Below are 24,306 nucleotides of genomic sequence, written 5' to 3'. Positions count from 1 at the left end.
GGAGGATGTGCGTACGACTACTCTTCTTATTGATCTACACATCTACAATGGTCGCTTCAATACAAGTCAATGGATTTCAGAAAATGATCAATAACACCATACAGGATTCATACTTTGTGGCGAATTTGATGTCAGAACACCAACTGACACCAAGTATCCCCTCTGTGAACTTCTTGTCTTTGAAATCGAGAGTTGAACATGTTTTTGAAAGATTTTTCAAGGTGCCCACCCATATCCATTGTATGACCAAAACGGTGGTAGAGCAATTATCAGACTTTCTCAAAAGAGCTAGTTTTGTCAACGTTTTGATCTGAACCATTGTATATGATCATAAGTAACCTTAAAGTGTATACTGCAGGTTAAAGACCCCAGTGATTCAATGTGTAGGAAAGTGATGTAGGAACTCGATTTTCATTAAAAAAAAAATATATATATATATATATATATACACTACAGTGACTTTGGTGATCGTTTTTGTTACTTCCGCATTTTAAAAATCGCTAAACCGGATGTTACGTAGACTGGGGGAGTCCGCTGATTTCAAATACATTAGAGACACGAGACATGGCTAGTTTTGACAATGAAGAGGAGGTAAATATTTATGCAGGAACATATGACGGACCACAACCATATAGTTTTGAGCCAGCCAGAAGGCAAAGAGAGCAGGAGCCTAGGGTTAGAAGGAGGATTGATCGTCAGAGGAGAGAAATTGAGCTGTGGTGTACGGAGAACCAGTGGAGAACTGGGCAGGTGTCTTGGTGAGTGACCGGTGTAAGGTCGCTAGCTAGCTAGCTAGTGTTCACAACATTCAAACATAGAGGCCACCAATAACATTGACCGTTTATATTAACAATGGAAGCAAATAATATCATAAGGCTGATAATCCATTTATTCAACAACAATGTAATTACCGTTTCATGTGCCTGATCACCGGCGCCTGAGCATGCGGGCAGCTTGTCATTATTAAACTTATGGCTCAAACGTGTTTTTGCATCCCCACTTTTTTTTGATCAGTGAAATTTGAGCTACTTGTCCTTTCCCCTCCTTTTATAATACCATGAGAAACATCTATTGCTAGTGCATCTATTGCTAGTGTGCACACTGTTACCATTGTACACTTTAGCACATGGGTCACTAAAGATTAGTCTGCCGCATGCGGTTTACCAATATGAGAAGACTGAGACAAACTGGTGTGAATGTGGTGACAGTGCAGACTCATGGCGAGGTGACGTTCTGGCAGAGCACGCCGAGGTGGACGGCAGGTCAGAGCGCTTCGAGTGACACGCGAGTCCCGTAATGATCGGTTTACCCGATCAGGTAGGCTACATGTGCCTATGGTTGAAACTGGGTAGCCTAAGATGTGCAGACCTCGCAACAATGCGCACAGCGGACGCTAGATATTCGTATATAGTTCACATTAATTTCCCTTGGGGATCAGTAAAATCTACGGATATATTGAGCAGGTTTGAATACACAATCTTTATGCTAGGCTACTCTGTGAGAGTAGTTTCTTCTAATTTATCATACGCGTAGCAATGTTATCCTACGATAAATTATTTCCATTGGCTTATCTGGAAGAGCGCATAGATGTGGAGAAAGGTCTTAGCGAGACTAGCCTGCCTGTCATTTTGTACCTACCACACAGCAGACATCACAGGAGCAACTTGTAACAAAGTAAACTTTATTTCTATAGCACCTTTTACAGGCCAGGGTCACAAAGTGCTTTACAATGTAATAAAAGCAATAAAATACCAAAAATAAACAGATTATATATAAACAGAGCTACAGAACAACATGAAGCTAGGTAAAAGCGTGTCTGAACAGGTGAGTCTTTAGCTTCGATTTTCAGAACTGCAGAATGTCTATCCACAACAATAAACTGAGAGCACTTAGTATAATAATAAATAGCATGAATGTGTTACTTGTAAACTATTACCTATGCATTCTTAACTCTGTTTATTTTTTAGGAGATTGTACTATAAACACTTGTTTTGTCATAGAGTGCACACCGAACTAAACAGCAAGGGGAGTCGATACTTAACCATAACTGAAATTAATGCGCAACCATCAGTCCATCATGTTACTCCACGCGTTGACAGGAGCCTGCACGCCATTCTGCATTAGCCAGGTGTTTCAGCAGGGGCGTGCCCAGTTTCCTGATACACACTTTGTTTGAAAGGTGCTGGTGTGGGAAGTGTCAGGCCATGCCCTCAGCTGTGGAGAGCATGTGCTGCAGGGAGGTCGATTCCTTCTGGACCCTGGTGGACAATCTGGCCCCCAGATCCGACGACACAACGTGCCTAACACAGCACCCAGGCTTTGAGGCATGCTGTCTGAACCCCTTTGTGCTCCAGATAGCCTACTTAAATTTCAGGCAGGATCATGGCCCTCTCCAGGCCACCAGACATGAGTAAGTGTAGGGCAGAAATAAGCTAGGCTATGATTTTTTTTTTTTTTTATTGTCAGATTTTACAATGTGTCCCTATCCCATTCATTACATTACATTACAGTCATTTAGCAGACGCTTTTATCCAAAGCGACTAACAATAATTGCATTAAACGTAGGAAGAGCCAATGTACTACTACTTGCCAGAACTCACAAGTGCATCTTCTTTCTAAAACAAGTGACTAAGAGCATAATCTAGTGCTGAAGGCAAAGTGCAAGAATCGCAATCTAAAGTACAGTGCAATATAATATAATACAATAAGTGCTTAGGTGGGAGGATTGTTGTAGTACTTCTTGAAGAGATGAGTTTTGAGCCTGCGACGAAAGATGGGCAGCGACTCTGCTGTCCTGACATCAGTGGGCAGTTCATTCCACCACTGCGGGGCCAGGACAGAGAAGAGCCGTGACCGTGTCGATCGACCGCAGGAGCCTCGGAGTGACGGGGCAACCAGTCGCCCTGAGGTAGCAGAGCGTAGCCGTCGGGAGGGGGTGTTGGGTTTGACCATGGCCTGGAGGTAGGAGGGGGCTGTTTCTTTCATTGCCCTGTAGGTTAGCGCCAGAGTTTTAAACTTGATGCGAGCCGCTACAGGGAGCCAGTGTAGGGAACGGAGGAGGGAAGTTGTGTGGGAGAATTTGGGGTGGTTGAACACCAGGCGAGCAGCAGTGTTCAACAATGGCTGACACCGGTGCCCCAGCGAGGAGGGAGTTGCAGTAGTCCAGGCGGGAGATGACCAGGGCCTGGATGAATACCTGTGCCGTTTCATTAGTGAGGAAAGGGCAAATCCTCCTGATGTTGTAGAGCATGAATCTGCAGGAACGTGTGACGGATGTGACATGTGAGGAAAATGACATCCAGGGTCACACCCAGATTCCTCGCAGTCAGAGTCGGGGTCACCACTGTGTCTTCAATGGTGATGGCCAGGTCCCGGTGCGGACAGCCCTTCCCCGGGAGGAACAGCAGCTCAGTCTTGTCCAGATTGAGCTTGAGGTGATGTGTCGTCATCCACTCCGAGATGTCAGCCAAGCACCCAGCTATGCGTGTCTTCACTTTTGTATCAGAAGGGGGAAATGACAGAACCAGTTGGGTGTCATCGGCATAGCAGTGATAGGAGAAGCCATGCGAGCGAATGACAGAGCCCAGAGATGTAGTGTAGAGGGAAAACAGGAGAGGACCCAGGACAGACCCTTGTGGAACCCCCGTAGTCAGACTACGCGGTTCCGACGTCGACCCTCTCCATGTCACCTGGTAGGAGCGGCCCGTCAGGTAGGATGCAAACAGGGAGTGTGCAGAGCCAGCAACGCCTTACTCCTCGAGGGTGGAGAGGAGGATCTGGTGGTCTACCGTATCAAATGCTGCTGACAGGTCTAGGAGTATCAGGACAGAGGAGAGAGAGTTCGCTCTTGCAGCATGGAGTGACTCCGTTACTGCAAGGAGGGCATTCTCTGTCAAATGGCCAGCCTTGAACCTGGATTGGTGGGGATCTAGGAGGTCGTTCTGGTGGAGGATTCCTCAGGCAATACCGTTACACAGCCTACAGGCAGGTTGGTTAGGAAGGCCATTCCATCCTGCGTTGGATCAGGAGACAGTTCCCAGAGGAAGGAGGAACTTACAAGGGTTTTGAATGGCCTCATTTGGGGGACAATTAATAAATAAATTCGAAAATCACATTCACAAAGTGTATATTGTTCTTACTCATTACTACTGGGTAATATGTTATCATCCAACACTGTCTATACAGTTACAGTACAGGTAGTTTTGACAATCTGGAGTAGTTTAATTACAGTAATCACACTGGTTAGAATAGAAAATACAAGCAGTTACAACGATATGGAGTAGTCAGTGATCACACTGGTTTAGATAAACAATACAAGCAGTTTGGCCATAGCATATTCAATGTTCCCGCAGCGTATCATTGTTTTGTGTTCTGATATGCGTAACTTTGAGCACCGTTTTGTTTGTCCAATGTAGGCTTTGCCACAGGGGCAGGTGAGCATGTAAACAACATTTGTAGAACTACAGTTATGGTGCGTTCGTTTATAACTGGGAGGTGGCAAATTGCGACTTGCTACTAGGAATGATTAAATAAAAAGCCGCATGAACTCGCACTTCCTCGTCGCAAATTCGGATACGTTTCTCAGCCCCCAGTTGCTCGAATGCACTAGATATAACTAGGTAACTGTGATATAATGGTATATACTGTAGCTCGAATGCACACAGGTCGGAGGTAGGTATTTTGCCACTTGCGACTTGCCACCTCCGACCACAAACGAACGCACCATTAATGAAACGTTTGTTTGTATTTTTTCCCAGTCAGTGGGTGTGAGAAGAACTTGCTGTTGGACGTGATATTACATTGTGCGCAATGTCCGCACCGGTAGCTTCCTCGTACTCTCAGCCAGGTGGAGCGGTCAGGGTTGGAGAAGGAGTGGACGTCACGAGCGTGTCTCTGATGGTGGGAGCTCTTCTATATGTAAAGAGAGGGGGATTAGTTAGCACATCATTGAGCATTGGTTCCATTTGTAGGATTGGCCAGTGTTTCATTATTATCACTGGGATATCATCAGTTTAGAAATCTACTTCTTATATCAATAGCCTAGGTATTGAATTCCTGCAACGATGAACAGTGCCGTCTTAACCGGAAAAATAAGATGGGTTGGATGGTTAGAATTATACTGCAGGATGGTATTTCTCTCCATAGGTTTTCAATAGATAGTAGTTTGGATTTTATTATCATGATCCTTGAAGATGGTTATGTTGAGAAAGATTACAGACGTAAGACTACTTTCCGCTGTGAATTTAAGGAATGTCGTGATCTGATTAAGGTAGGCGATGAACTCCTGGGGGTCATTTGACCATGTTGCATATGATGTGTACATGATTTACACTAATGTCCTGTGCTGAAGCGTGTCTGTCGTGCAAGATGCTGGTCAACGGCTTCTTCCTTGCTGATCTGCTGGATGGATCTGGAAAGGGGGGCAGGTGCGGCTGAGGACAGCAGCGTGCTCTTCTCTCGTAGAGCCTGTGGCGAAGTAGAGTATCCCACTCTTAGAGACTCCATGAGGGCTGATGCATACGTTAGGGAAAGGAGACATGTTTAGATTACATTCTGTGACATTATGGTTGACTCATGACCAGCTCACATAATAAATTATATTTAGGGACTGACAGACTGCTAACCGTATGATGGCTTCTCCTTGATAGGACGGACGACCCAGCTACCTTTGCGGAACCTTGGGTAGGAAACAGCATAGCAGGCCTCACCATCACTGGTTCTAGCAACCTCTCTGCTGCCATTGATTTTGAAGTGCAGGGCTGCCAAGAGAAGCCTGTAGAAAAAGAATGTAATAGGCAACAATAATAATAATGACAAGAGAAAACAGAGACAAAAAAGAGAAGGGGTTGAGGTCCATACTGATGAGGAAGAGCCACTGCACTGGAGTCAGAGCAGAGAGGAAGACATTAGACATACATATACAGAGGAAGACGAGAAAACAGCTGCACACAGAGCACAGTAGGTGGGAGGAGGGATCTGAAAAATAAAAATCTTTTGTTCACCATCATAATATTTACCTGCTGTACATCCCAAGGAAGGAGAACCCAGTGTGCTTTGGTGCAAAGTGCAGCATTATGGAGTGGAATGCCTCCAGAGAGAAGGTCTGATGCTGTGGGGAGAGCTGCCGGACATCCTTCACCAGTGCTGCTCTAGTAGCTACAGTCTCCAGTTTAATAGCCACAGTTGATCCTGCGGAAACACAATTTGTTCTGATGTCACTAAGGCAAGTTTGTATGATCACTATCAAGTGTGATTTGAATAACACCCTGTTTTTACTCTTGGGCTGTTAGGCTGAAACCACAGATAAAATATGATAATTCATAGATGGGACAGGAGAATTGAACACATTTTTCAGTTTTCGCTATAACTTTTGTGGCGCATCTCCTTTGAAATAAACTTACAAGGCAAGCACACTGAAGATTGAACAATTGAGCCACATACTGTACTCGGGATGATGTACCTGGTTCCAGCCACTCCTTGTCCTTTGCTTCTCCTTCCAAAGGTGGATGAGCACAGCTGGGGAATGCAGGGGTGTCATGATCATGGATGCCGAGCACATGGTTGACCATGCTCTGCCACTTTGCCTGCATGACATCTGGATCTCCATCAGGTGTGGAAGCAGCTGTCCAGTAAAGATGGTTAATGATCGTTGGCTTCCACAGCTTCAGGTCCTCACACCCTCTCTCCTTAGCAGCCGCATCCAGAGCTTTCCCTACACCTGTGGATGGATTTTAACTGATCTAGTCAAAAAGGATTTACCAAGATTTGCTCAAACAGGTTAAGTCTGGTTTATTGAGAAAACATACGAGCGCAAGGACTTCCGGACAAACACATGAGTGGTATCCCAAAGAAGTGCCGCCTCTTGGTCAGCGCAGCCTTTATTCTCAAGCAAAACACAGGTATGGCGCTTTGAGGATGTGATTGGCTAACCCATTGTACGTCATATGAAATGGCAGGCGTGGACTCTTCGAGAACACAGACACGTGACATGAGAAAAGGCGGCAATTTCTTGGAGACAAAGGGACAAAGGATGGTTATTCTGGAGTAGAAAGATTTCTAGGTGTGTGGACCTCCTGGAGGTCATCCTGTCATGAATTAGGTTAACACAGCTATGTGAACGGTTGAGGGAGGTGGTGAATTACAAAAGGAGAGAGAGGACAAAGGTTAAGGTGTTTGGAATAGCAAAAGGCACCTGTTTGACAGCACAAACACTTAATGTTAAAAAAGAAAATGAACAACAGCAAAACTAAATTAAACTGCCAACACCAAGATACTTACTTTTACCAATATGCCAAATGTCAAAGAAATGGCGTGTTCCTTGGGGACACATCTCCTCTCGCACCCACTTGGCAACCTAAAGTATGGGACATAACACAATTACAATAATAAAAACAAGCCAAGCGCATTGGAGACCACAGCACTCTGGCGCCCTTATAGGGCACTCACATAGCGTCCCCACTAACCATCAGTGACTTAGTCACTTACTCAATGACCTGAACTTGTCAGCTCTAGACCACGGCTAGCCTGCTGCGCCATGGTAAAAAATCTAGCTGACATTGACAAGGGCAAGATTTTTTCTGTGTACATCTCTAGTTTTGTCTTTACCTGACGATTTCTGTCCGTAATGATGGCTGAGACAGTCATGTCTTGCTCCTCAAGAAATGCGATGCTGCGCTTCAAACCCTCCAACTCACACCAGCTGCTGCTTGGGACCTCTGAGCTCTGTAAAAGACATTTGGTCATATCACTAACTGTGTTACCCAACACAGCTAATTTGAGATAAAAGGGTCTGATAATATGAACTTACCTGGACAAGTTAAAGATCCAACACCTTGTTCATTCTGTCCTCGATCACAGATTAGTTCCGTATTTGGCACAATGGCCAGGTGAGTCAGACCTATGTATGTCAAAAACAGTTTAAAGCAGATGGTCAAGCACAGAAACTGTCACAATAAGATATATTCACTATGAATATATGGTTTTGGTCTTTTGTATGTAAATGATATTAGCCAAAGTGTACTACCTACCTACAGTCACCAGAGAGGATTAGTCCTCCACCCATCTCTTTCAGCTCTCCGATGAGCTCTGCTTGCTAACTCTGCCACATGTCCACAATGATGGGGATTGTGTAGAGGCGCTGATGGCGGAAGAAGGTGCTGGCACTGATGCACTGAAGACCAAACAGCTTCAGCATTCTCAGAGTCTGGGTAGCCATGCAACCTGAGAAGTGGATAGCTCCACTCAGTAAGAGGTTGCAGGCAGGCATGTTCCGGTGCAACATTGGCTGCTTCTGCCAAGAACGCTTGTACCCACAGGTTGGGCAGACCTAGGAGATGTATATGAAAGGCAGAAAATTACCAGTACATCTAGAAATTAAAGCAAACAAAAGATAAAGAATATAGATAAACAAGAAAGTACATTTCCTGGAGAAAATGTGAGGTGGGCTAGCTGCTGCTGCTGTGTGTAACAGCTACTGCTAGAACTACTATGGACCGGGCAATCTCCATGCACCCACCAGCGAAGACCGTGCGTCTCTAGCCCAACATTTTAAAGTTTGAATGAAGTTTCTAGCACAAAGTATGAAGAAGTAGTTAAGGGCCAAAAAACGGAGGAGAAAAAGAATAAGAAAGAAAGAAAGAAAGAAAGAAAGAAAGAAAGAAAGAAAGAAATAGTGGGAATATCACAAGTTGGGCTAGCTTTTACAAGCTAGCCCACCTAATAAATAAAAAATGAACATACAGGTTTTAATAGAAGCTCATGTTCTATCACTAGAATTCACAAATATCCTTACTTGTTTTATTTTGATGAAGGTTCCCTCCTGCTCCTCCATGTGTCCCTGGGTTTCCCCACAACAGGCAGGGCAAATGCTGAACAAGGACATGAGCTGGCTCTGGCACACAATGAACTTGTCATCAGCACTAAAAAAAGAAAAAACTATGGTATTATTATTTCATTCTGACCCTTATTTTCAATTCCCAATATCGGCATCAGCCCCAAATATCGTATCTTTAGTGCCTGCCTTTGTGTATTTGGTATAAAGAATACATCTTACTTGAAGTCAGAGTGAGATCCTTGTAGTGGATCTTTTGATGGTTCCTCATCATCAGATGACTCGCTCATCATTTCCTCCTCTGGGCTCCATGTCCTATCTCCATGTTCGTCCATGAAAACAGGGTCTGATTCATCATCACTGATTACTGGACTTGGCAGTGGCATTGAGGTATTTTTCTCCAACATTGTCTGAGTCCCCACACTGACCATCTTGGGCTGTATCTGGGTGGCTATAGTAAGATAAAGAGGTCTATGTTATACAATTGTACAACATCATATTGTGTGGCTACAATAGATACAAGTACAATCTAGCCAAAACCAATCAAACGACGGTTTTGCTGCAAAATCTATCCTTATTCAGTCTGAGATGTTAATTCAGTTATATTGTAATTAAGGATGTCACAGTTAGTGTTTAAGTTGTACCCACCTATATCATACTATGGTGTGTAATACATTATCATCCTACATGATGCTATTTAATGCAGTGTGGCATGTACAGCTTATTATAGATAAGAGTATAGTTTCATTACCTGATGAACGATGGAATGGTTTGATGTTACACTGAGTTTGCACAGATGGTTGAGGAGCCAATGGAAAGGTCTGTTCGTCCGGGTGGTCAAGGACTGCAGGCGGTGCATCTGTCCCTTCACTTGTTGCAGCATCTCCCAAAACCTTATAATACACCAACATGACACCACATTAATACATTAGAAATGTATTGGCTGGCTAGCTGTGCTAACAAAATCACCAAGCTGTACACTTCAGCTAATAATTGCAACAACCTCTGGTGGCACAGCTGATATGGACGGCAACACCAACTGCATCTCGTTTACCTGATAGTGGTGGCGGGTGAAATAATGCCTCGTGCACTTACGCAATAATTTCTGCAGCAAACACCTCCAAGCTCTCTGTCATTGCCCTCTAAGTACAAGCCTGAGGGAATAAAATGTATAGGCTACAGGCGTTTACCAGTCCGTAACATAATGTAAGCAAACTGGGGTGAACAATTACGCCTTACAACAATTAGTAATGTCACATTATGCATTGCTGACAATTTTGAAGTTTGCAAACGTTAGAAAACAACTCACTCTGCACAGTTCCCGCTTTCATTGAGCTGAAACTCGGTGTCCTGGTCTAGGCGGGGTTGGCCGTGCTGATGGTGGAACCGACGAAGCTGCTGCCTGCAGCGAGGGAACCGCACCCACTGTCAGTCTCACCCGGTTCTGGTGGCGAAATCCCATCTCACACTCCATCATATCACCGGGAATATAATCCTCCGGGGTAAAGTGTGCGCCGCAAACAACCACGTTCTTCGTTGCTGATGACGTGGTTAAGTCCCGTCTCCTCACTTGGACAAAATGCACCCACGCACGGAAAGTGGCACTTTCCCTATTCTTGGGAAAAGTATGAACTCTATGTCCAGACAGACTAGAGTTTGTGCAGCCTCCACAAACGCAATACTTCACCATGATGGACAAAAGGCAGACAAAACTAATTAAAAAGGAAAGCTAACACTAGCTAAAGAAAGCCCCAGCCCTAGCTCGTTAGCTAGCTAACAGCTAGCTAGCTAAGAACCGCCAGCCGCCGGACCGACTTGCTGACTATAACTACTAACTGACCTAATGTCACTGATTATTAACAGAATATTAACTAACCTAGTGAATACTGACTAACCTATTGACCACTTACTGACTAATAACTATACTGACTTGACAACTGACTAAAGACTACTGACTAACTACTCTGCTGTACCGCCAAACTACTACTGCGCAGTTCGCTGTAACAGCCTGCAGGGTCAGAGGACTCCCCCATGATACGTCATCGCTGAAATATGAAAAAAATACAGTTTTTGGCGCACGCCTTAGAAAACCACCTTTTTCGCCATGTTTTTGCCATTTTTATATGTAAAGATGTATTTTTAAAATTATTTTTTTGTTATAGTTTGCCTAATCATAAGCTCAGAAATGTAAATTCATAAAAAAAATTCAACCTGCAATATACACTTTAAAACAGGGCTAAACATGCATTTTCCCTTTACTACTCCTTTAATAAAAAACAGTCTAAATAGTAAATAGAAAAGAAGCAGTTCCAAGGATGTTGGCACCTGGACATCCTCATGACCAGTATTTGAAAACCTTTCAATCTGTAGGCATATACTTAATTCAAAAGTGCTGCTTACCCGCAGACTACTCACTGTGCGTGGGGCAAATAAATAAATTATTGTAATCTGGTCTTCCTGTTTTTGAGGCTCACTAACGGTTTACATTGTGGTGAACCCTCTGTATTTACTCTGGTGTAGTCTTCTCTAGATTGTTGACTTTCACAAAGATATGCTTACCTCCAAAGTGTTCTTGATTTGACCAACTGTTGTGAAAGGGTCTTTCTTCACCACATAAATAATTCTTATGTCATCCACCAGTTGTTTTTCGTGGTCTCCCATGTCTTTTGGTGTTGCTGAGTCACTAGTGTGTTCTATTTTAAAATTGTTCCCTGGTTGCGCTGACAAACGCATCCCGGTTGGTTTCAAAAACATTTCAGTACTTATTATTTTTGTTTTAACCATCTTTGAGCAGCCTATGCCAACGTTCTGTCTTTTCCTGTTTTGAGCAGCTTATGCCAACGTTCTGTCTTTTCCTGTTAACATGGTAGCCATTGCTAGGAACGCTGGGTAGAGAATCTAGCGTAGGTGGATTAGAGAATATAGCGCAGGAGTTCGATGGATTCAAAAGAAAATAATATCAAATAAAAAGTACTGAAAATTATTTGAAACTAACTGGGGCGAGTTTGTCAGCACAACGAGGGAACAATTTAAAAATATGTTTTTAAGCCATCACGTTCAACTTTTGAAATGTAAGTAAAACGCGAAAATGCTTTTAACGTGAGCTTTGTTTTGGAAAATTGAATGCAGTAATGTGATATATATGGGTGACTAGTTTAAGGAGATCAAATCATATTTAGACCGGTATGGTCCTTTAACCCTTAATGCATATGCCCCCCAATAGAGGGCCCCCTGAACTGACTGGGCCCCCACAACTACAGCCGGTCCTGGGTTTGGCCTGTGTTACAGAGGCTGTGCTAAATACTGTATGGATGTGAGGATGTATTTGAAGGAATACTGACATAGTGTGGGTGCTAATCAACACCATGCTGTTTTTTTTTCAGTACAAAACTAGAACTCCCATTTTGCTAAACCCCAGGTATACTGTCTCAGTTGACCTTTTTGGTGCAGGAAAAATGAATTGAGAATGGAGAAAAACAAAAGACAATTGTGTGTGTGTGCCTGTTTCAAGATGTATTTATTGTTACATCCTTCACATCTTTCCAGCCTGTATTTTTTTTCCACTGCTGAAACGCCAGATTCCCCCCTAGGGAGATCAATAAAGTATCTGTCTATCTATCCATCCATCCATCCATCCATCCATCCATCCAACAAATGGCAAAGGAGCTCTCAGCCAATCTTTCCTATTATTTTGCAAATTAATGCAAATGTTTCTAACCTCCTTTGACGTGGTCTCTAAACTAGCATTAACCAAATTGTGATCCCAACATTGACCAACTCTGTCAAGTTGGAAAGCTGCCTCAATCCTTTGACGCAGATTCTATGAATGTTCTACAGCCTGTTGAAATTAAGCAATAAACCACTCGAGGCCGTGTGTTATAGTGATTTTATAACAGCTAGGGGGCGTTGTTAGGCACGACGCGAAGCGGAGTAGCTGTTATAAACCCCAGCATACTGATATGCCAGTCTGCAGTATACTGTATGCAGAGCTACAGTATTGACAAAATCAATTAAGTTTTCCTCTTGGCAATATGTGTCCTGTGGATGATGCTGTAAATATGTTCTGTCTGACTAGATAATGATTTTAAAGACAATATAATTATCCTACAATAATTGGTGATTAAAAATCAATAATTTAGAACAACTGAATGGAAAAGTGAACCCTGCAGGCTGTTCTATTTTTCCTAAATGTCCTGCTACCTCCTTAATTTACTCCCATTAATAGTGCAATAATCCCCCTCAACTTCAGCAATTTAATTTACAGTAAACTAAAATATGGTAGAGAAAAAAATATCAACTTTATAAGCTCTTTGATTTCAACCTCATACAGTGGTTACTGTTTTACTTTGATCATTATTAATGTACTAGTGCAAAGTGCCCATTCAAAATACACTTGCCATGATACAGTGTAGAAGTCCTGGACTGGGTTGCACCAGCTGATCGTAAGTTCAAATTTAGCCTAATTTGAACTTAAATTCTAATTTAGGGTGGAGTTTACGTCCTACTTGGATTTTTGGGTTGCACCAGCTGAAATAGGTCCAACGTAGGCTTATAAGTTATAACTTAAATGTTACACCTAGCCCTTAGTAGGTGTAAGTATTCCTTTGGCATAATTTTAACGGTAGCCATGACGCTTCGTCGAGAGAGATTTTGAGGAGGATCATGAAGAAAACGCTATTCTGCCACGGCAGCGCATTTTGAGCTATAGGCTACACCCCTTAGACAATTTTGATGATATTGATTTGTACTCTCGTTTTCGGTTCCCCAAAACCCTTATATTAAGGATCACTGACCTGCTAGCAATTGACATCCAGCATCCAACAGACAATAACGGGGCACTCAGTCCAGCTGCAACACACTCCTCCAAATTCATTATCTACGTTAGCAGGGCTAACGTTGCACTCTGTAGCTTGTGCTTATTATTATTGCGGCTGGTGAGAAGCGTGTGCAGTGGAGAGGTTCTTTTGGGGGAGTTAGCCGTTGGATTGTTATAGCCAGCTAGTTACCAAGCTTGTCTGATAACGTTATTTGATTCAGACATAACGTAGGCTGCATGGTACAGTCCACTGACCAGTTGCTGGTTAGCTATGAGAGGCAGGATCCCAGCCGACCGTTGCATCCCCCCAACCCGCAACGGAGGGTTATCAACTCGGCTGGGACTCCCCCTCTCATCGCTAACCAGCAACTGATCCAATTGAGCTAAAGGTGGTTAGCAAGCTCGATCGTGAAATTACTCAAACTGAATATAAATATGACACCACTAAGCGCACCGGTGCCAATAGTTAGTTTAATTTAAACTAAAACATGGGGCACGAGACATGTTATCAATAATCGTTTATAGTGTTCAAATATCTATACTGACACGAGACATATTTCTACACAATCATGACAGGTTACACGTACAGGTTGAACTTGTAGCCTATAGCTAACGTTAACATGTTACTGTACATTAAAAATGACTGTAATGTAAGGCTACACAGCGATTGATTAGGCTAGCCAACTTGAATTTCCGAAAGGATCACATCGTTATAGTGGTTAATTATAATGCAAATAGGACGAGTTGCTATCGTCCACTCGCTACAAGTAGGTTAATGAATAGGCTATAATAAACCATAGCCTATTAAAACAATTTGGTAAATAGGGGGAAAGGATTATTCTTGCTTGCTTCACACAAACGGAGCGACTGCAATGTTGACAGCGCAGCCGGCCTGAGCCGGATGGCGATGATAGGCTAAGACAGCGAAAACGTAATATTCTGCGACAATATTTTACTTAGTGTGGACTTTATGCCAGTGTAACTTAGATGAAACTTACGTCTCCGTGGTGCAACCAAAGATAAGCACAACTTTAACATCAAACTAACTAGTTTGAACGTAGGGTTTAGTATGGACTTTAGGACGGAACTTAAGGTGGAAGATCAGCTGGTGCAACAGGCTCCAGATACTGTTCTGATCGCTAACATTTTAGCATAAGTTAATGGAATTGAACATAGCAAAAATTAGCATCACAGCTCGTGGACATTTTCTGACAGAATGAGATCATGAAATGAAAAATTCCAGTTCATTATGAGAATGTGGCAGGCTATAGGCCTGGAGCTGTTTACTTTATGTAGCTAACTAGACATATTGACCCCCAAATCAGTGTACAACTTGTTAAGTGTGTACTACCATGCTGGTCAATGGAAATGCATTATATCTGCTAGCTAGCTAGCTGTAGCATTGATTCTGAAATGTATTATAGTCTACAGTCAACTAAACCAAACATTATACATGTAGCTTAGCGGAGCTATTAACAAGCCTTATAGAGGGCCGTTATGTGGGAGAATATTTGATCCTATATTAGAGATAAGCCTGCTGATCAAGTGTTTATCTGTGGTTGTAAAGTCCAAACTGCATTTCTACTTCACCTACTTCACCACATGAGGCCTGAAGGAAGAGACTGATGAAATGTCTGTCATGTGATTTCTATGCCCACAAGGGGGAGCTCCACTATAGTTAGCCCTGTGAGAACTGGCACTGTATGAATGAGTGACGACATCACTAGAGCAACGCTAGCCGGGAGAGTTCAGTCAGAACAATAGGGAAGGCATTAACGTGTTGGGTGACTCCAGGGATGCTACTGGTTTGTTATTTTATGCTGTATGTATTATCAATTTGAGTTGATTTATTATGTTATATTTGATTTCTTATATTTGATAACATATACATATTATCAGTGGATATTAGCCTACCTTGGACATTTATGGATTTGGTTATATTATGTTTGATTATACTGAGTATATTATTAATTGATGTTAGCCTACTAACATTTAGATTATTATTTGGTGATGGCTATGTGAAAGATGTGATATGTGGTGTAAATATGTGATTAACTTGAGACAACAATATTATTTTCTTTATGTAATTCTTTATTTCAAAGGTTATCAGCCTGAAAAAAACATCAATAAATGGTGGTTCAAATTGAACACCAAAGGAGAAGAGTTGTTCTAAGCATCCTCTGTGGTCAACCAAGGCTATTTTTAAGTTAGAGCAGATGTTGATGGAAGAAAATCCTGGATAACTTGACAGTTGATAACCACTGCATGGTGGCTTGGATGAGAAGATCAAAGGCTTCAGCAGGTCCAGGCTGTTCGACGTGGAAAACTAAAAAACACAACAATTCTAAGTGGGACCATAGAGACAAAGAAGAAAGAATGGCAGAAGAAGCTCTGGGAAAGACAGTGGACCAGCTTAAAAGAGAGCAGACCACCGCAAAGACCAACTTCACAAAGCAGGCCAAGTTCCTCATTAAAGGGGCAGAATGCATGATTGAATCTGAACTAAAAGAGGAGTTCAAAATGTTCTTCGATAATGGAAGGAGAGTAATTGAAGCCAACGATGCCTACATGGCTGGACTACTGGCTCAGATGGAGTCTGAGGCCAAGGCAGGAGACAAAGAGGAGCTCACCGAGCAGCAGATGATGGACATCAAGAAGACCGTCATAGACTGTGAAACAAAGATGAATGAAGTGAGTCAGATTGTTCAAGCCAACCTCTGGACAAGGTATGGGGAGGATGAAGTGACAGCTGCAGTTTGAAGAGAAAGCCTATGATCATGCAGCGGCGATACAGGTTGACAGTGTAAACTACGAGGGCTTTGAGGTGCAACTGACTCTCTTGGAGAAACTCATCAAGGAGGCAACAGTAGCTCTGGGAGAAATGGATTCCAACAGAAGAAAAACGTGACTTGGAGGGCTGAGTAAAAGGGCTGAAAACAGCAAAGAACAAACTCGAGTTCAGAAAAGTTGAGTTTCTCACAGCACGGAGAGTTGCAGAGAATGCAAGAGTTGAAGGAGGAACAAGCACAAGAGCAGGATTGACACCAGTTGTAAAGCTCAAGCCAACATGCCTACCCAAGTTCAGTGGCAGAATTAGAGACTTTCACCGCTGGAAAAAGGACTGGCAAAGCTTACAGAAGCTGGGGGAACCTTCCGGCTCAGCTGAAGTCAAGAAGATACAGCTCCTAGACAGCATGGATGATAAAATCACCAAGGACCTCAGGCTGTCTACCTAAAATACTTCCGATGACCTATTCAGGGTACTGGAGAACCGGTATGGGAACAAGTCCACAATTGCCATTGAAATCATTGTAGAACTGGACAAGATCCCTGCAGTGAGGGGAAATCAGCCAAGGAAGGTGATAGAACTAATCCAGACCGTGGAGAAAGCTTTGGCAGACCTAACAGATCTCAGAAACACAGGAGCAATAAAAAACCCACTAACAATAAAGTCCATACCAAACTACCTGACTTTGTGAAGAGAGATTGGCTCATGTTTATGGTTGACCCCAACAATGGTGTCATGACAGAAAACCACTTTGATCTTCTTTTGAAATTCCTGAAGAAACAGAAGAGGCTAGAGCAATTTAGGATTACAGACAAATCTGAGAAACATTGCAAACCAGAGAAAAGGTTCAAAAAGAAATATGCATCTACAAAAGCCACAAAGACACCGCAGAAGACGGATGCTCTGTGTGCGGAGTTGAGAGACACAAAGACAACATATTCTTCTGCAAGAAATTCAAGAGACTGGAGCTGTCTGAAAAGAAAGCAGTTATAAAGAGAATAGGAGCATGAAAGAAATGCCTAGAGTGTCATGATGAATATGGCAAATGCAAAGATGCCTACCTCTGCAATAATAAGACCTGCCAAAGAGGAGGCTCCTCAGACCACCACTACTTTCTTTGTCCCAAAGGAGAATCCAGAAAGGGGAACGAGAAGGATGAAAGGAACAGAGAAAAGACAAAAAAAGTTAACAGAGGAGCAAGAAGAGTTCCTGAATGAACTATCCCCAGAGTTGGCAGAAAAGTACAAGAAGGCCTTTACTAACAAGACGGTCATGACATACAGCACTGATAAGAACGAGGTAGGGCTTGTAGAAGAAAGTGGACTGAAAGAACTCCCTGCCATTCTGATGCTAATGGAGGTAACAGCAAACACTGGGCAGAAGATTGGGACTCTAATAGATCTTGCTTCAGACACTAATTACATCACCCATGAGGCTGCCGACAGACTTAAGATGAGCGAGAAGATCACTCTAGTAGTGCACGGGGTTGGTGGGATGACTGTAACAGTCAACACAAAGAGATATCTACTCAGGGTTAGAGTCAAAACTCCTAAGGGGACTGAGAGGGCTCATGAGCTTGTTTGCTATGGTCTGGACGAGATTGCCAAAGTGCACCAAGTAGTCAGACCAGAGCAGCTGAAGAGATCCTTCCCTGAGGTTGAAGAACTGATAAGACCACAACGGGTTGAGCTTCTCATCAGCCATCGAGAAGGAAGACTCGCTCCAAAACGAGTAAAGATTGTGGGGGACCTTGTCCTCTGGGAGGGCCCACTGGGAAAGACCGTGGGAGGAGCATGCCCCTCTTTATCTGAGGAAATAGAAGTTGAAGCACAGGAGTCCAAAACGCACTTCGCTCACTGTATGAGAACGGCTGCAGTCAAGTACGAGGAGATCATCGGGGACCCTGAAATCCAAAGGGAGACAAAGTTGAATCCACCATACCAGGAAACCATGTACGAGAGCAGGAATACAGCTGCTAGTAACCGAGAGTTTCTGGAATGGTGGAGATGGGACTGCATCGGGGCAGCCTGTGAGCCAATGTGTGGAGGGTGTCGCTGCGGAAAATGCCAACCAGGGGGAAAGGAGATGACCCTGGTGGAGGAGAGAGAACTTGAGATAATAAAGGAGGGTCTCTCCTATGTAGAAGAGGATGAGCACAGCAGGTCTCCACACTGGGATGCGAAGTATCCATAGATCGTGGACCCAGCTTCCCTCCCTAACAACAAAAGCGGAGTGGAGGCCACTTTTCGAAGGACGGAAAGACATCTTAAGAAGGAGCCAGAGTGGCAAGCCGCCTACTCAACTCAGGTCCATGCAATGGTGTAAAGAGGTGCAGCAGTGAAATGACCAAGGAGATGATTTACACCTGGAAAGGGCTGGTGTGGTATGTAAGCCACTTGGTCACACCAAACCTGCACTCAGTAACAACTCCTGTGCGCATTGTCTGGAACAGCAGCCAGCAATTCAACGGGATGAGCATGAATGATCTTCTGCTGAAAGGTCCGGATGTCCTGAACCCAATCAGAGCTGTTCTACTCAGGTTCCGAAGAGGCGAGTATGCTGCCTAGGAGATATCAGGAAGATGTATAACTCAGTGTGGTTGGAGGAGCGTGAAGTTCACCTCCACAGATTCCTATGGAGGGAAACCCCAGAAGAAGAGAAAGGTGAATACGCCGTTACCAGGGTCAACATGGGCGACCGATCCGCTAAGTGCATTGCCCAACTAGCCATGAGGGAAACAGCAAGACTGACCAAGTTTGCCCATCGGGAAGAGGAATGCAGGGTCCTGGAAGAAGATAGCTATGTGGATGATATACTAACATCACACAATGACCTGGACAAACTAAATGAGATCACCAAGTGAGTGGAGGAGGTTCTAAAGGTGGGATGCTTCTCCCTCAAACCATGGGTTCGGTCCAGGCAAAGTGGGAGGCAAGGAACTGCAGCCATGACCCATAAGGACGAAGCATCAGCAGAAAAGTGCAGACCATTGATACTCCCGAACCAAATTGGAGAGGACAACAACAAGGCCCTGGGCATCGGGTATCTGGTGAAGCAAGATCAGCTCTATGTGATGACCTCAATCAACTTTTCAAAGAGGAAAAAGAAAATGAGAGTGGGAAGAGATCTTCGGGAGGAAGAGGTGAGGACAGGAACGCCTGACCCCTTGACCAGAAAACAATTGCTAAGTCAAATAGCTGGACTCTATCACCCGATTGGTCTGGTAACACCTGCCAAACAAAAGGGATCCATTCTGGTCAGAAAGTCATTCCAGGAGTCAAAAGGAGGAAGCTTGACCAAGGAGACATGGGATAAGCCACTCTCGACAGGACTTAGGGAGGAAGCCATCAAGGTGTTTCAAGAATATTTAAAGATGAGCCAGATTAAGTTCCACAGGAGTCTCACACCATCTGGCTGGAAGGGAAGACCATGGGGAATCACTTTCTCAGACGGAAGCGACAATACTTATGGAGCTGTGTTATACCTGAGGTGGAGTACAAACCAAGGGTTTGAAGTCAGGCTGGTGGAATCCAAGGCCAAGCTGATGCCACTGGTACAGAAAGGAGATGCTGTCAAAGCTGAAATATGTGGTGCCGTTTTCGCAGCCCGCCTTAGAAGATACATTGAGAAGCATTGCCGTCTGGAGATTGAACGATGGTTCCACCTGGTGGATAGTCAGACAGTGCTGGGGGCTATACAACGGGAGAGTTACCAGACCTTCTTTGCAAACAGAGTAGGAAAAATTCAGAAGGCTGGACCAGTAGAAGACTGGTGGTGGGTCCCAGGAGAGCTCAATGTCGCTGATACCATAACAAGGGGAGCTGCTCCTGGAGATATGAATGAGAGGTCTGCATGGCAGAGAGGACCAGAGTTTCTGGGATGGCCATTGGAAGAGTGGCCAATAAAGTCAGCTAAGGATGTTGCAGCTGATGCCAGAGAGGGCGTAAGCAAGCTCAAGAGAAAGGCATTCTCAGCTGACAAGACCTCAGTCAAGGAGAAATCTTGAAACTACCCTGAAAAAAGGAAACAAAGTGAAAGATACTGAGGGGAATAGCACAGATATTCAAACTGACCCCATCCCTGACACTGATGACCATGGAAGAGGACAGAGAACCATGCTGGGAGAGGATCTACCAAAGATAAAGCCTTGTGGTTCAGCAGTTCTGAAGCTTGTTGAGGTCAGAAGATTCAGCAGCTTATCCAAATTATGTAGAATCATCGCCTGGGTGTGGCGAGCAGCCAAAAGATGGCTGGAGAGAAAGAATCAAGCCATAAGAGAAGCAAAGTGGGAGGTTAAGGACCCGGAAAAAAGGACCAAAGAAGCTGTGCTGACGGTGAGGGAGCGCGAAGATGCTCTCAGAGATCTCTTCTTAGCAGCCCAGGAGGGTGTAGCCTTTCCTGATACTACTCTCAACAGATTGGTATAATACAAGGACACCGACTCCGGACTTTTACTCTGTGGTGGGAGAGTTCAGGACTTGAATGGAGGTTGCAGTATCAATTTTGCAGTAACAATTTTGCCTTATGATGTGTGAATATCTACATTGTTGGCTCAAGAAGCACACAGAGCAAATCATGAGGAAGTAGTGGGGACTCTGCTTAGGATGAGAAAAAAGGCCTGGGTAGTACAAGGCTGAAAATTGGCCAAGAAGATTGCAGACAGCTATATTGTCTGCAGGAAGGCGAGGGCAAGAAAATGCCAACAGATCATGAGTGACCTTCCACCCGAGCAAACAGAGCCGGCTGCACCGTTCGAGTACACAACCTTGGACCTGTTTGGCCCCTACGAGGTGAAAGATGAAGTAAGGAAGAGGGTAAAACTCAAAATCTGGGGAATTGTCTATTGGGGCGGCTATAGCTCAGTTGGTAGAGTGGGTCGTTCAATGATCGAAGGGGCAGCGGTTTGAATCCCAGCTCCGACTGTCCACATGTCGAAGTGTCCTTGAGCAAGACACCTAACCCCAAAATTGATCCCAATGAGCAGGTTAGCACCTTGTATGGCAGCTGCCGCCATTGGTGTGTGAATGTGTGTGTGAATGGGTGAAGGAGAGGCCATTGTAAAGCGCTTTGAGTGCCACTAAGGTGGAAAAGCGCTATATAAGTGCAGTCTATTTACCATTTACTGTTGCATGGCATCTAGAGACATACACGCTGATGTTTTCAGCGACCAGTCAACCGAAGGTTTCCTGCTGGCCTATCAGAGGTTCACAGCATTGAGGGGACACCCAAAGAAGTTGTGGTCAGATCCGGGCTCAAATTTCGTGGGTGATAAGCCTGCCCTTGAGGAACTCTACAGGTTTCTGGACCGCCTTGAAAAGTGTAAGCTTGAAGAAGAGGCTGCCAAGAATGGCACAGAGTGGTCCTGGGTAGCAGAGGCAGCTGTCTATATAGTGAAGAGAGCTCTGCGCAACCTATGGGGTGATGGCAGTTGACATGGGGGGAATTCCAAACCTTCCTCTACATGGCAGGCAACCTGGCGAAAGAGACCCATAAATGCAAGGACGCAAAGTCGGGAGGACTGTGTGGAGTACACAAGTCCTAACACTCTCTTACTGGGATGGGCTGGGCCGAAGGGGGACTCAGGAGGCTTTGAGTTCAAAGACTACCCTTACAAGAGGTTAAATGTTATCCAGGGAGAGGTAAACAAATTCTGGAAAAGATGGTGCCAACTGGCAGGACCAAACTTATTCGTGAGAAACAAGTGGCACACCAGAGAGCGAAATGTTGCTGTGGGGGATGTAGTCTCTGCTATGCTCTGAGGGGTCAGTACAGTTTGGGCAGGGTCATCGATGCCAGTGCTGACAGGAAAGGCGTTGTGAGGGATGTATATGTAAAAACATTCCCAAGCTACCCTGTCCCAGTAAGAAGACCAGAAATATGGTACTGGCAAAGGCCGTGGACTTGAAAGGAGGCTCCCTAGACAGATCCCTGCCCCAGTTCTCCATAGGGATGTAAGGAGGCTAGTCATTCTACTTCCTGTTGAAGAACAGAGAGACCAGCAGAGAGACCAGGTCTCAGATGGATGAGTATTGTGACCTTCTTGGGTTGAACAACCAGAAGCTCAAGTGGGAGGTGTAAAGTCCAAACTGCATTTCTAGTTCACCTCTCAACATGAAGCCTGAAGGAATAGACTGATAAAATGTCTATGTCATGTGATTTATATGCCCACAAGGGGGAGCTCCACTATAGTTAGCCCCGTGAGAACTGGCACTGTATGAATGAGTGACGTCATCACTAGAGCGACGCTAGCCGGGAGAGTTTCGTTTGTAAAGCTGCCGAATTAGAAAGTTCAGTCAGAACAATAGGGAAGGCATCAACGTGTTGGGTGACTCCAGGGATGCTACTGGTATGTTATTTTATGCTGTATATATTATCATTTTGAGTTGATTTATTATGATATATTTGATTGCTTATATTTGATAACATATACATATTATCAGTGGATATTAGCCTACCTTGGACGTTTATGGATTTGATTATATTATGCTTCATTATACTGAGTATATTATCAATTGATGCTAGCCTACTAACATTTAGATTATTATTTGATGATGGCTATGTGAAAGATGTGATATGTGGTGTAAATATGTGATTGACTTGAGACAACAATATTATTTTCATTATGTAATTCTTTATTTCAAAGGTTATCAGCCTGAAAAAACGTCAATAAATGGTGGTTCAAATGGAACACCAAAGGAGAAGAGTTGTTCCAAGCGTCCTCTGTGGTCAAACAATGCTATTTTTAAGTTAGAGCAGATGTTGATGGAAGAAAATCCCGGATATCTTGACAGTGGTTACCATAGGTGTTTGAAGAGGCACTAGTGTGGGAGATGTTTTTTGATGTTGCACAAGGGTCATCTTAAGAATATATTAAGCATGGTTAGTTTTAGTTCAACTTCAGACACTAGCAATGTTTACAGAAAAAACTTTAGGGTGTTGAGAAGAGCTGTGATTGGATGGTGCAGGATCATCCTTGCCTCTGCAAAACTCAATAAAGGGAGAAGGTTGTGTTTTAATTACAAGGAGTGTGCTTCAGAATCATTGTACTGAGTTTAACATTCAGGATCTATTGAACTCTTGCATTCAGTGTTTCTTTCGTCTAAACAATAGAAACGTGGCATGCATATAAGACTCAGCAAATCTGATCCTTCAGGGTGAATAAATGATTCCACAGTTCCACACTATTATAGCTTAAAAACCAGACACTGGAGGAGATAAAGATATGAACTGCACAGACAAGCATTAGATACTGTGGGACCAAATCACGTTGTGTGGTTTGTGAAACTAAAATGGACCCAGTAAAAAATCAGAATGATTAGGCAAGCACAAACAAGGAATCTGGACACAAATGCTATTTCAACCTTAGTACAAGCCTGTTGTGCCGGCTTTCTACTGTGTGCACATATTTTCTGAGAGAAGAATAATCTTGCCTTTTATCCAGGTGCTAACAAAATGTCATGTTCCTCACCCCTGGGGACCTCTCCGCATTTCCCAGGAAAACGACTGAGACAAGAACATGGCTTTGAGGAGAGCTTGGCAGTCCCCGACTGATGAGGGGATGGCCGACAGCTATGCAAATACCACTTATTCGCAAAGGAGGCCATAATTAGCTGGAGCAAATTGTATCTGGTTTAGGAGGAATGAAAAAGAAAAGAGGCCTCATTTGTGCCGTGATATTACTGTGGCTTCCATCCTTGCTAGTCCACCCCCCCCCCCCCCACACACACACACACACCTATTCTACTTCAGCAACAAAGCAATCAAAAAAGACAAGCTTGGCATACAGAACCTTTTGAATCCTTAAGGGGTAGTGACAGAGGAGTTGGATTGTACACTGCTGAAATATCTTGCAGGTCTTGACTGCACCTCGCT

The sequence above is a fragment of the Borostomias antarcticus genome, assembly GCF_949987555.1.
Source record: "Borostomias antarcticus genome assembly, chromosome: 14".
Taxonomy (NCBI): Eukaryota; Metazoa; Chordata; class Actinopteri; order Stomiiformes; family Stomiidae; genus Borostomias; species Borostomias antarcticus.
This window is presented reverse-complemented; position numbering follows the sequence as displayed.